Raw genomic sequence first — 10,750 nt, forward strand, 5'->3', positions numbered from 1 at the left:
CTTATGCCCATATGGCTCTCCTAAACCACAGAATTGTGTTTCCATTGCCTTCTGGATATCTCCACTTGGATGAAGCATAGATATTTAAAAATTAATGTGTTCAAAACTTAACTCAATATATTCCACTCTAAAACCATTTCCATCTCAGTTAATGATCTTGCTCTCCAGTTATGTGGCTAAGCTAAATCTATGCATGATTCTCCATTAATGTTTACATATGGTCTGTTTTGCATTGTCTTGTTCATTCTTTATCCTCCCTGCCACTGCCCCTGACTTTGTTCAGGTTCATGCACTTTCCCACTGAGACCCTTCCTAACTCACTCCAGTTCCTCCAGTCTCTGTCCACTCCATCCGTGCTCCACAGCATCACCAGAGACATTTGTCTAAAACCAATCTCTATTCCTTTTCTGTGCACAAATAGCTCTCGCTTTCCCTGGCCTTAAGATAGAGTCCAAGTTTTTCATTATGGCACCCAGGAGATGATCTGACCACAAACAGCTTTTCCAAACTTATCTCCCATCATAGCGCAAATGCTCAGTTTCTGCTTCATTTAGGTTAAAGAACTATGTGAACAAAATACTTCATTTCCTGCCTCTGTGGTTTTCACACTTTGTTCTTTCAGGTTTCCTTCTGAATTCTTCACCAGGTAAACTCCTATTCTTTTGTAAAAATCCAACTCAAATCACCTCAGAGACTGGTCTGCGACTTATGCTGGACCTCTCTTTGCTGTGGATTCAGAGCCTGTTCCTCCACTTAGCAAGACAGAAACCTGAAATTTTCTGAAGGTAAGATGCAAGAGGATTGATTTATATCAGTTAGACTCGTGAGATTCACATAAATACTACTTTGAACCAATTTATTAATTTACAATGAAAATCATAACTATCAAGCAAATTTTAAAGTTCATGATCACTGGTGTGGAACTCACTTATAGGAAAATCTCCATAGAAAGCTGCATTATAATTAGGCTGCTAGTTGAGCATGAAATCAGTGCAAGAAGGCTACGGTGGGTGATACTAATGGCTGTTGACACCAACACAGCCTGATGCATCCATCTGTGTTATAAGGGTATATGTGCCAGATGGACTAAATGTGAAAGCATGGCAGGAATTTGCCTACCTGGGATAATGTTAGAGACAGACTAGAGAAGCCATTGCTCCCTTTTCTTAGACAGCAGTGTACATTATGTGCCTTTTGGTCCTACATCCTTTCTCTGTAGCCGTGAAACTTGAACATCTCAGGCTTTTCAAGCTGTGATTATAAATGTAGTCATCGTGATTGCAAAGTCGCTGATAGATCCTTCTGTCTGTCCCCTTCAGGGACTTCTAAGAATGCTTATTTGGGTTCATGGATAAGCTTTGGTCAACCCTCTATGGCATAAACACTGTAGCCTTCAGACATTGGTATTTCCAAAGAGTAGCAGCTCCAATTTAGAATTCTGCTGCCTATCTATAATAATAAAAGCATAATATACTAATTAGACCGGACAGCTGAATGACCTTCTGGACGTCCTTCTGGATTACCTTTCAGATGAAGCCACCATGGTGGGGGCGAGGCAGAGGCAGTTAGGGGTGATCAGGTAAGTGGAGATCAGGCAAGCAGATGAGTGGTTAGGGGCGATGAGGCAGGCAGGCAGAGGTGGTTAGGGGCGATCAGGCAGGCAGGCAGGTGAGCGGTTGGAGCCAGCAGTCCTGGATTGCGAGAAGGATGTCTTATGGGTCCCAGATTATGAGAGGGTGCAGGCTGGGCTGAGGGACCCCACCCCTCCCATGCACGAATTTCGTGCACCGGACCTCTAGTGCGTTAAAGAAATTGCATATCTACCACCTGGTGACTATAATCACCATCATTTCTTGCCTGAGGTTTAGCATCTTAGAGGTCTCTCTTAGCCCTCCTATAATCTATTTTCCATATAGTGGCCAGAGTACAGGCATAACTCAGAGATATTATAGGTTTGATTGCAGACTATCTCAATAAAGCAAATACTGTAATAAAGCAAATAAAAATTTTTGGTTTCCCAGTGCATATAAAAATTATTTTTATGCTACACTGTAGTCTATTAAGTATGCAAAAGCATTATGCCTAAAAAACAATTTACATACCTTAATTAAAAATAATATATTGCTAAAAAATGGTAACCATAATCTGTGCCTTCAGTGAGTTGCAATCTTTTTGCTGGTGGAGGGTCTTGCCTTGATGATGATGCCTGCTGACTGATCAGGGTGGTGCTTACTGAAGGCTGGGGTGACTGCTGCAATTTCTTAAACTAAGACAGCAACGGGATTTGTCATACCAATAGACACTTACTTTCAGAGCAATTTCTCCATTGCATTCAATGCTGTTCTAGAGCATTTTGCACAAAGAACTTCTTTCAAGATTGGAATTAATTCTTTCAAACACAGTTGCTGCTTTATCACCTAAGTTTATGTAATATTCCAAGTTATTTGTTGTCATTTCAACAGTCTTCCCAGCATCTTCATCAGGAGTAGAGTCCATCTCCAGAAACCACTTTCTCTGCTCATCCATAAAAAGAAGCTCCTCACCGATTAGAACATTATCAGGAGATTGGAGCAATTCAATCACATCTTCAGGCTCCACTTCTAAATCTGATTCTCTTGCTATTTCCATCATATGTACAGTTACTTTATCCACCGAAGACTTGAACCCCTCAAAGTCATCTGTGAGGTTTGGAATTAACTTCTTCTTCCTGTTAATGTTGGTATTTTGACCTCTTCCCATGAATCATGAATGTTCTTACTAGCATCGTGATGAATCCTTTCCAGAGGATTTCAATTTACTTTGCCTAGATCCATCAAGAATTCACTCTCTCACCGCTATAGCCTTACAAAGTGTATTTCTTAAGTAATAAGACTTGAAATTAGAAAGTACTCCTTGATCTATGGGCTGCAGAATGGATGTTGTATAAGCAGGCATGAAAACATTAATCTTGCCAGGACCACATCGCTCAGTGGTTGAGCGTTGACCTATGAACCAAGAGGTCATGGTTCTATTCCCGGTCAGGGCACATGCCCAGGTTGTGGGCTTGATCCCCAGTGGGGGGCATGCAGGAGGCAGCCAATCAATGATTCTCTCTCATCATTGATGTTTCTATCTTTCTCTCCCTCTTCCTTCCTCTCTGAAATCAATAAAATATATATATATATATTTTTAAAAAGAAAACATTAATCTTGTACATCTCTATCAGACCTCAAATGCTGTTGAAAGGAATATTTTATTTTTTTCCTGAGCAGTAGGTCTCAATAGTGAGCTTAAAATATTCAATAAACCATGTTGTAAACAGATGTGCTGTCATCCAGGCTTTGTTGTTCCATTTATAGACCACAGGCAGAGGAGAGTTAGCATTATTCTTTGGGGCCCAAGGATTTTCAACTGGAAAATGACCACTGGCTTCCACTTAAAGTCACCAACTGCATTAGCCCTTAGTAAGAGTCAGCCTGTCCTTTGAAGCTTTGAAGCCAGGCATTGACTTCTCTTGAGCTCTGAAAATCCTAAATAGCATCTTCTTCCAATATAAGGCTGTTTCATCTACACTGAAAATCTGATGTTGCGTGTAGCCACCTTCATTAATGATCTTAGCCAGACCTTCTGGATAACTTGCTGCAGCTTCTACATCAGCACTTGCTGCTTCACCTTGCATTTTTATGTAATGGAGCCTGCTTCTTTCCTTAAACCTCATGAACCGACCTCTGCTAGCTTCAAGCTTTTCTTCTGCAGGTTCCTCACCTCTCTCTGCCTTCATAGAACTGGAGAGATTTAGGGCCTTGATCTGGGTTAGATTTAGGTTTAAGGGAATGTTGTGGCTGGTGTGATCTTCTATCCAGACCCTAAAACTTTCTCAGCAATAGGGCTATTTCACCTTCTTATCATTCCTGTGTTCACTAGAGTAGCACTTTTAATTTCCTTCAAGAACTTTTCCTTTGCATTCACAATTTGGCTGTTTGGTACAAGAGGCCTAGCTTTCCACCTTATCTTCGTTTTCTACATGCCTTCCTAACTAAGCTTAATCATTTCTAGCTTTTGATTTAAAGTGAGAGATATGTGACTCTCCCTTTCACTTGAACACTTAGAGACCATTTTAAGATTATTAATTGGCCTAATTTCAATATTGTGTGTCTCAGGGAATAGGGAGGCCCGAGGAGAAGGAGAGAGACAGGGAAATGACAGGTCGGTGGAGCAGTCAGAACGCACACATTTATTAAGTCAGCATCTTTCACGGTTGGTGGTGCCCTAACACAATTACAATGGTAATATCAAAGATCACTGACCACAGATCACTGCAACAAATATAATAATAATGGGACAATTTGAAATATTGTGAGAATTACCAAAATGTGACACAAACACACGAAGTGAGCAAATGCTGTTGTAAAAATGGCACCAATAAACTTGCTCAATACATGGTTCCCACAAACTTTCAATTTGTAAAAAATACAATATCTGCAAATTGAAGCACAATGAAATGAGGCATGGTGGTAATTGTTCAAAATCATGTCAGCTTATGTTATTCTTTTGCTCAAAACCTTCTAATGGTTTTCCACGTCACTCAGAGAAGGGTTTTGTCTCCTTCCATTCTCTCCCTGGATAACTCTGCTCCAGCCACTCTGGCCTCCTTGATATTCTATGAACACACTGGCACGCCCTGACCTTGGACCTTTTGCACTTGCTGTTTCCTTGGCCTGATTTTCTTTTCCCTTGATATTCTCTTTGCCTTCCCTCTCACTAAATTTAAAAAGCAACCTTCTTTACTTATCTCCCATTTTGGCTTTATTCTTCTTCATAGCACTTACACCATTTAGTCCACTGTGTATTTGTTTGTCTACTATCTGTGTCTGGCTACTAGATGATAAACTCCATGAGGTCTGAGGTTTTGTTTTTAAAATATATATATATTTTTATTGATTTCAGAGAGGAAGGGAGAGGGAGGGAGAGAGCTAGAAACATCCATGATGAGAGAGAATCATTGATTGGCTGCCTTCTGCATGCCCCCGACTGGGAATAGAGCTTGCAACCCATGCATGTGCCCCAACGGGAAGAAAACCATGACACAAGGTCTGAGGTTTTGTCTCTTTTGTTCTCTGCTACATTGCCCCTGAGAACTGGGCCAGTGCAGGGTCTGCCATGTAGCAGGTGCTCTATAAACATCTGCTGAATAAGTGAATCCAGTCTTTGCTTTCACTCCTTTCATGAAGATACAGGTATGTAAAAGCAATAAAAGGACAGTATTTCTATTTATGTCTTTTTTTTTTGGTTTGTTTTCTAGGAGAAAGTGTTTCTTTTTGGCTCATGCATTAGGGTTTTTCAGAGAAACAGAACCAATAGGATGTGTATGTGTATAAAAAGATCTATCTATCATCTATCTATCTATCATCTATCTATCGAGATAGAGATTTGGAGGAATTTGCTCATGTGATTGTGGGGCTTGACAACTCCAAATCTGAAAGGCTGGGCAGCAGGTGGGAGACCCAGGCAAGAGTTGACGTTGCAGCTTGAGTCCAAAGGCACACTGCACACAGAATTACGTCCTTCTCTGGGGAGCTTCTGTCTGTTTTCTCTTAAAGGGCTTCAGCTGACTGCATGAGGCCTATCCACATTATGGAGGGTAATCTGCTTTACTCCAAGTATACTAGTTTAAATGTTAATAGCCTCTAAAAAATACTTTCACAGGAATATCCAGACGGGCACTTGTGCCATGGCCTAGCCAAGTTAGTACATAAAATTAACCATCCAGTTTCCTAGTTTTGTTTTTTCTGGCTCTTGCATTCAGCAGGGATCTACTGATAGCCATTATTCATGCAGGCAAATATTCCTGGTAGTTTGTTGAACCTTATGGTTCTTTTATTTTTCTGTATCAGCAGAAAATTTAGTAATTTACCAGATTATTAAGTTTATTCATTACTAACTTGTTCTGACCTTAGCTTACCCAATCTTTTCTCATCAATAGCTTATTATTACAGTTCCCATAGCAATGAATTCTTAACTCTTAGTGTCTTCTAAGCTGATTTTAATACAGATCACTTTTTGAAAGAATAGACTTTTAAAATACACATAAATAACATTTTAGGTTTAAAAAAATACATTCAAAATGATTTCATAAAAGCTATCTGAGGTTTAATGGACACAGACACCAGCGGGGTGAGGGCATGAGTGGGGGGGGGGAGTGGGGGGGGGCAATAGGGGGATAAGGACACATATGTAATACCTTAATCAATAAAGAAAAAAAAATTTAAAAAAACCAAAAATACACATTAAAAAAAAGCTATCTGAGGTTTGAAAACAACAACAAAAATGTATTTTGGACATGATGTGAAAGCAGGAATTTATTTTATACTATATTTTCTTCAATAATATACTTTTGTTTTCTGAAATACTGTTCATCTCATCATTATTCTTACAAAATGCTTTTATCTGAGCAGTTACTGTTTGATTATTAACTCTTCTGACTATAGCTTAGCAGATGCCAGGGTCATGGGTTCAATTCTTACATAGTCCAATTAGCCAACTTGTGTTGAGGTTGCCGCCACACTCCTAGGCCGCCTCCAGCCATTGTGTAAATGTATGTTTTTGGACCCATGGGAAACTGTCTAAAATAATGCATTGATGTTTGCAAAGCTGTAGTTATTCATGGAAAATCATTTGGAAGTCCATCACCCTATTAACAGTGATTCAGTAGTGTCCACAAAAGCACTTTGGAAAAAAAGGGTGCTTTATTAAATGTCTTCACAATTATTTATTTGTGTTTTCCTCCTTAAGAACAGAAGAAAAGAATTCCAAGGGAAATTTTCTTTTATATTCCTTCTCCTAGACATTCCGAAGATTTCTCTAACATTTCATGTTTGTTTTTTTTCAGAGTGACCTTTTATAGTCATGTGAAAATCATGATCTCTCAGATTTTCCTTCTGAACATCTTCAGTGAGGTAGGTAGGACGTCTGTAGGTATTTGGAAATAACCACAACTTTATCTTGTGCTTCCAGAACATTTTTAGATTAGATAGGAAAGCGTTTGGAAAGCTTTGAGATATCTGGCACACAAGTAAGTAAATTTCTCACCTTTTTTTCTTTTTAAAAAATAATGTTTGCAATTGTGACTAGTAATATGATAGATGATTGGGGGAAATTTAGGTGGATGTTAGACATAACATGTTAGAAATAACTTAAAGTGTTTTGAAAGGGATGATTAAGAAATTAAAAAATGGATAATTACTTGATATTTGAACGTTAGGCTGTGCTCTTAACAGTAATTCTTAAAACAGATCACCAGTCATCTATCATGTCCTGTTTGTCCTCTGCTAACTTAGTACAGGTCCCTCTGACTTTAAGGGCTTGAAGTGAGGCTGCGTCATTAGTCCTAACACTTCAGCTGATCTCTGACAGAGACCTCTTTTCAGATTTTATCAAGGTCAGGTGAGAAACTGCTCAAAACAGTTTTTTGCTGAGAAGTAAAACTCCGTGGAATCTAGGATGCAGCTTTTTCATTTAGCAGTATTTAGATCTTATCCCTTCCCACGTCAGTGAAATAACTGACTTGTAGAGACTTGCAGAAAATTTGTGTCAGAATTTGGTAGCATGAATTTGTAGGCCTTTAGCCATGGTTTCCATAGATTCCCGGGTTGACAAATGGGGAACATTATACCCCTGTCTTTTGCAACTATTTTCACATTAACACAGTTGCTTAAGATGTAGTTTTTTTTTTCTTTTTCAAGCCTTTCTTCATATACTAGTATTCCTTAAATAATTTAAAAATATGTTTAGTTATGAATTCTCAAATATACTCTTGTTGTAAGACAACAAATTCAAATACTATAGCTGAAGTCCAGGTGCCCTGTGACCACTCCTGCTCCCTGGTGCCTTATCAGCTGGGGTGTTTTTTTACAGCCCCTTCTGTACGGGGTTATATACATATATGTAGAGGATATACATACTTAGGGATGCGGTATGTGTGGAAATATGCAGTTAAAAATATATCTTATGGTCCTTGTTTCTATTTTAGATTTTTTGCTGCCCACAATATTTATTATTCAAGGTTTTGCTGCACTTGATTAAATTTATCTGTGGACTTCGTCACATTCCAGACTTCCTTGTCCTTATCAGGGTCCCACACATTTCTAGTGATAGCCCTTTTCATTTTCTTTTTATTTTAGCCCCATGATATAGCACAATGTGATAACACACTTGTAACGTTCATATACTGTATCTTATCACCAAACATATTTTAATCTCAGCTAGCAAATTAGGGCTAGAACAAATAAAATTGGCCAGGAAAAAAAAACTCCCTTTCTTACAGTCTTTCACTCTTAGTTTGCAGGACATGAGAGAGGTTTTGAGTGGCATGGAATATCAGTTAGGGGCTTTTTGGAAAAAGGAGTTGTAATTTTTAAACATTTTCCCTTTTCTGGAGTCACAGAGGGTTTTATGACCTTGGCAGTCCGAATCTATCTAGAAAGACTCATACTCTGAGACAGGATCATTGTTTCATTGAAATGGAAAAGATAGCTCAGTTAGTCAACAATATCCAACAGTGGCCACCCTACAGCCAGGACTTACAGATTTGTTCCTCATAAAAGTTAAGGCCGAGTATTTGTACATAGCATCATAGTTTACATGGAGTAGGAGATTCTTAGCCAGGAATTCTTGTTGCAAGATTCCAACCCAAATCACTAGATTCTTAAATTCGGAGTCTGTACAGTCCCTTGTTTCTACTTTTTGGTCCGCAATGTTTTCCTGTCTTCAGACTGTCCTCGCCTCCGCTTTCCCCAACTGTGGCCACTACTTGCAGTTTCTGTTCCCTATAACTATAGCATGTACTCGGCTTGGTTTTGCTGTGGTATAAATGTGCTGGTTCACTTCCAGAAACGAACATAAGTGGGCTTGCTTTGATTTTGTTCTATCAGTCTTATGGTCAGCCATGGGCAATCTTAGTCCAATCACGTGTGCCTTGGGGTGAGGAATGAAATTACATACTACAAACAAGGATATCCTTGGGTGGGTTATAGGTAAAGGTAATTTGCAGAGACAGAGGCTGTGGATGGGGCAGACAGGGCTGCCACTGGTAGCAATCACACTATTTAAATGAAAAGCCCTTTGTTGATTCTTTTTTTTTTTTTTTTTACATAGTACATTGTTACAATAAAGTATGTATTGTTGCCAGCAAAGGCATGGTGTGATTAAAATTGTTGGAATACACAATGTTGTGGTGGTAAAATTCACCACAGGAGGAAAGAGAAAAACAGTTTCTTTTATTTTCATTTCAATCCTGTTAGGAAATTTACATTTTCTCTTCTGTTTTATAAAAATACAAGTAAAATGTTATTTTAGAATTTAAGATCTTATTTCACAAAATTAACTTTTCTCTGTTACCTGTACTATCTGGTACTTCAGCAAGAACTTCTGATTCTCTCCTAAAATGTATCCTGAATCTGACTATACCCCCTGGCCTTTGTTATTTCTTTGCTTAAAACCATCTAATGTCTGCTCACTAAAATTAAACTAACACCCAAACTTTTTATCATGTTCGACAAGAGCCTATATAATCTCACCTCAGCCTACTTTCCAGACTTCATCTCGTATCGCTCTCACCCATCTGCTGTCTTCCATTCTTTATAGCCATCTACCTCTTCCTCCAACAGCTAAGCTTATTCTCATTTCTGCATGTTTTCACTTGCTTTGTTTGTTCCCTTTGCCTGGAACTCCCTTTCCCCAGATCTTGACACAGTTTGCTCCTTCTTATCTTTTTGGCATAAGTGCAAATGCCACCTTCACATACAGACCTTTTCTGACTCTCTGAGCCAAAGCAGCCTTTCCCCATCATGACTACTGATTTCATCATCCTTTTGAATTTTCTTCATAGATGTTTTCACCATCAAAAATGAGCTGATTTTATTTTTAGGTATCTATGTTTCTTATCTGTATCTATCCACTACAAGGCAGGTAGGTCCATGAGTATAAGAATTTTGTATTGTTTATTGATGTATTTCAGTGTCTAGGATAAAGACTAGTATACAGTCATTACTATACAAATATTTGCTGAATGAATAAATAAAAGGAAGAACAAATGAATGAATACTGTCATGTTTCACATTCTGTTATATCTCTTATCTGTATTAAGATATTAGGTGGGGCACACACTTTGAAAAAGGCAGTCTTGTCTGTCCCTGGGCCTCCTTCTTGTTATAACTATAAATCTAAATTCTATCTGTATGTCTACAGATACAAGTATTAAGTGTTCATTGGAAATTTCATAAATGACTACTCTCTCTAGAGGACACAATAAAGAAGCCAGAAAATTGTTCTTGGAGACAGACAGATCTGGGTTTGAATCTGGGCAAGGTTATTAGCTTACTAACTTTGCCACCTTAGGCCAGTGGCTTATCAGATGTAAAACGCCTGGTACAATGCTCAGTGTGGGTGGCAATTGCTCTCATTACATTGTACACCACTTTTATTAAATGAGTTTATGAGGCATTTTGTGTGTCATCTGCAGTTGTTATTGGCAGATTGGGGGTAAATTTGAGAAACAGCACTCACAAGAAATAAAATTAACCTCATGCAAACTTGACCATTTGGTCAGATGCTATTTCAACATAGGTAGTCTTCTAAGTAAGTTTCTTAATAGTAATACTTTTTATCAAGAGGCAAAATAAATAGATAGAAATAAGAATTTAGTATATGTTATAATGTCATGTCCTATGAAATTTACAAATTTTATAATTCATAAGTAAAATGTACAAAGAGA

General features: G+C 38.3%; 1 pseudogene; it reads right to left on the bottom strand.

The window, feature by feature from the left end:
- Positions 1-2,107: 2,107 nt before the first annotated feature.
- On the bottom strand, positions 2,108-4,095 carry LOC139012877 (tigger transposable element-derived protein 1-like; annotated as a pseudogene).
- Between the last annotated feature and the right edge of the window lie 6,655 nt (positions 4,096-10,750).

This window comes from Myotis yumanensis, unplaced genomic scaffold, assembly GCF_028538775.1.
Source record: "Myotis yumanensis isolate MYYU_CA2020_CCGP unplaced genomic scaffold, mMyoYum1.0.hap1 SCAF_6, whole genome shotgun sequence".
Taxonomy (NCBI): domain Eukaryota; kingdom Metazoa; phylum Chordata; class Mammalia; order Chiroptera; family Vespertilionidae; genus Myotis; species Myotis yumanensis.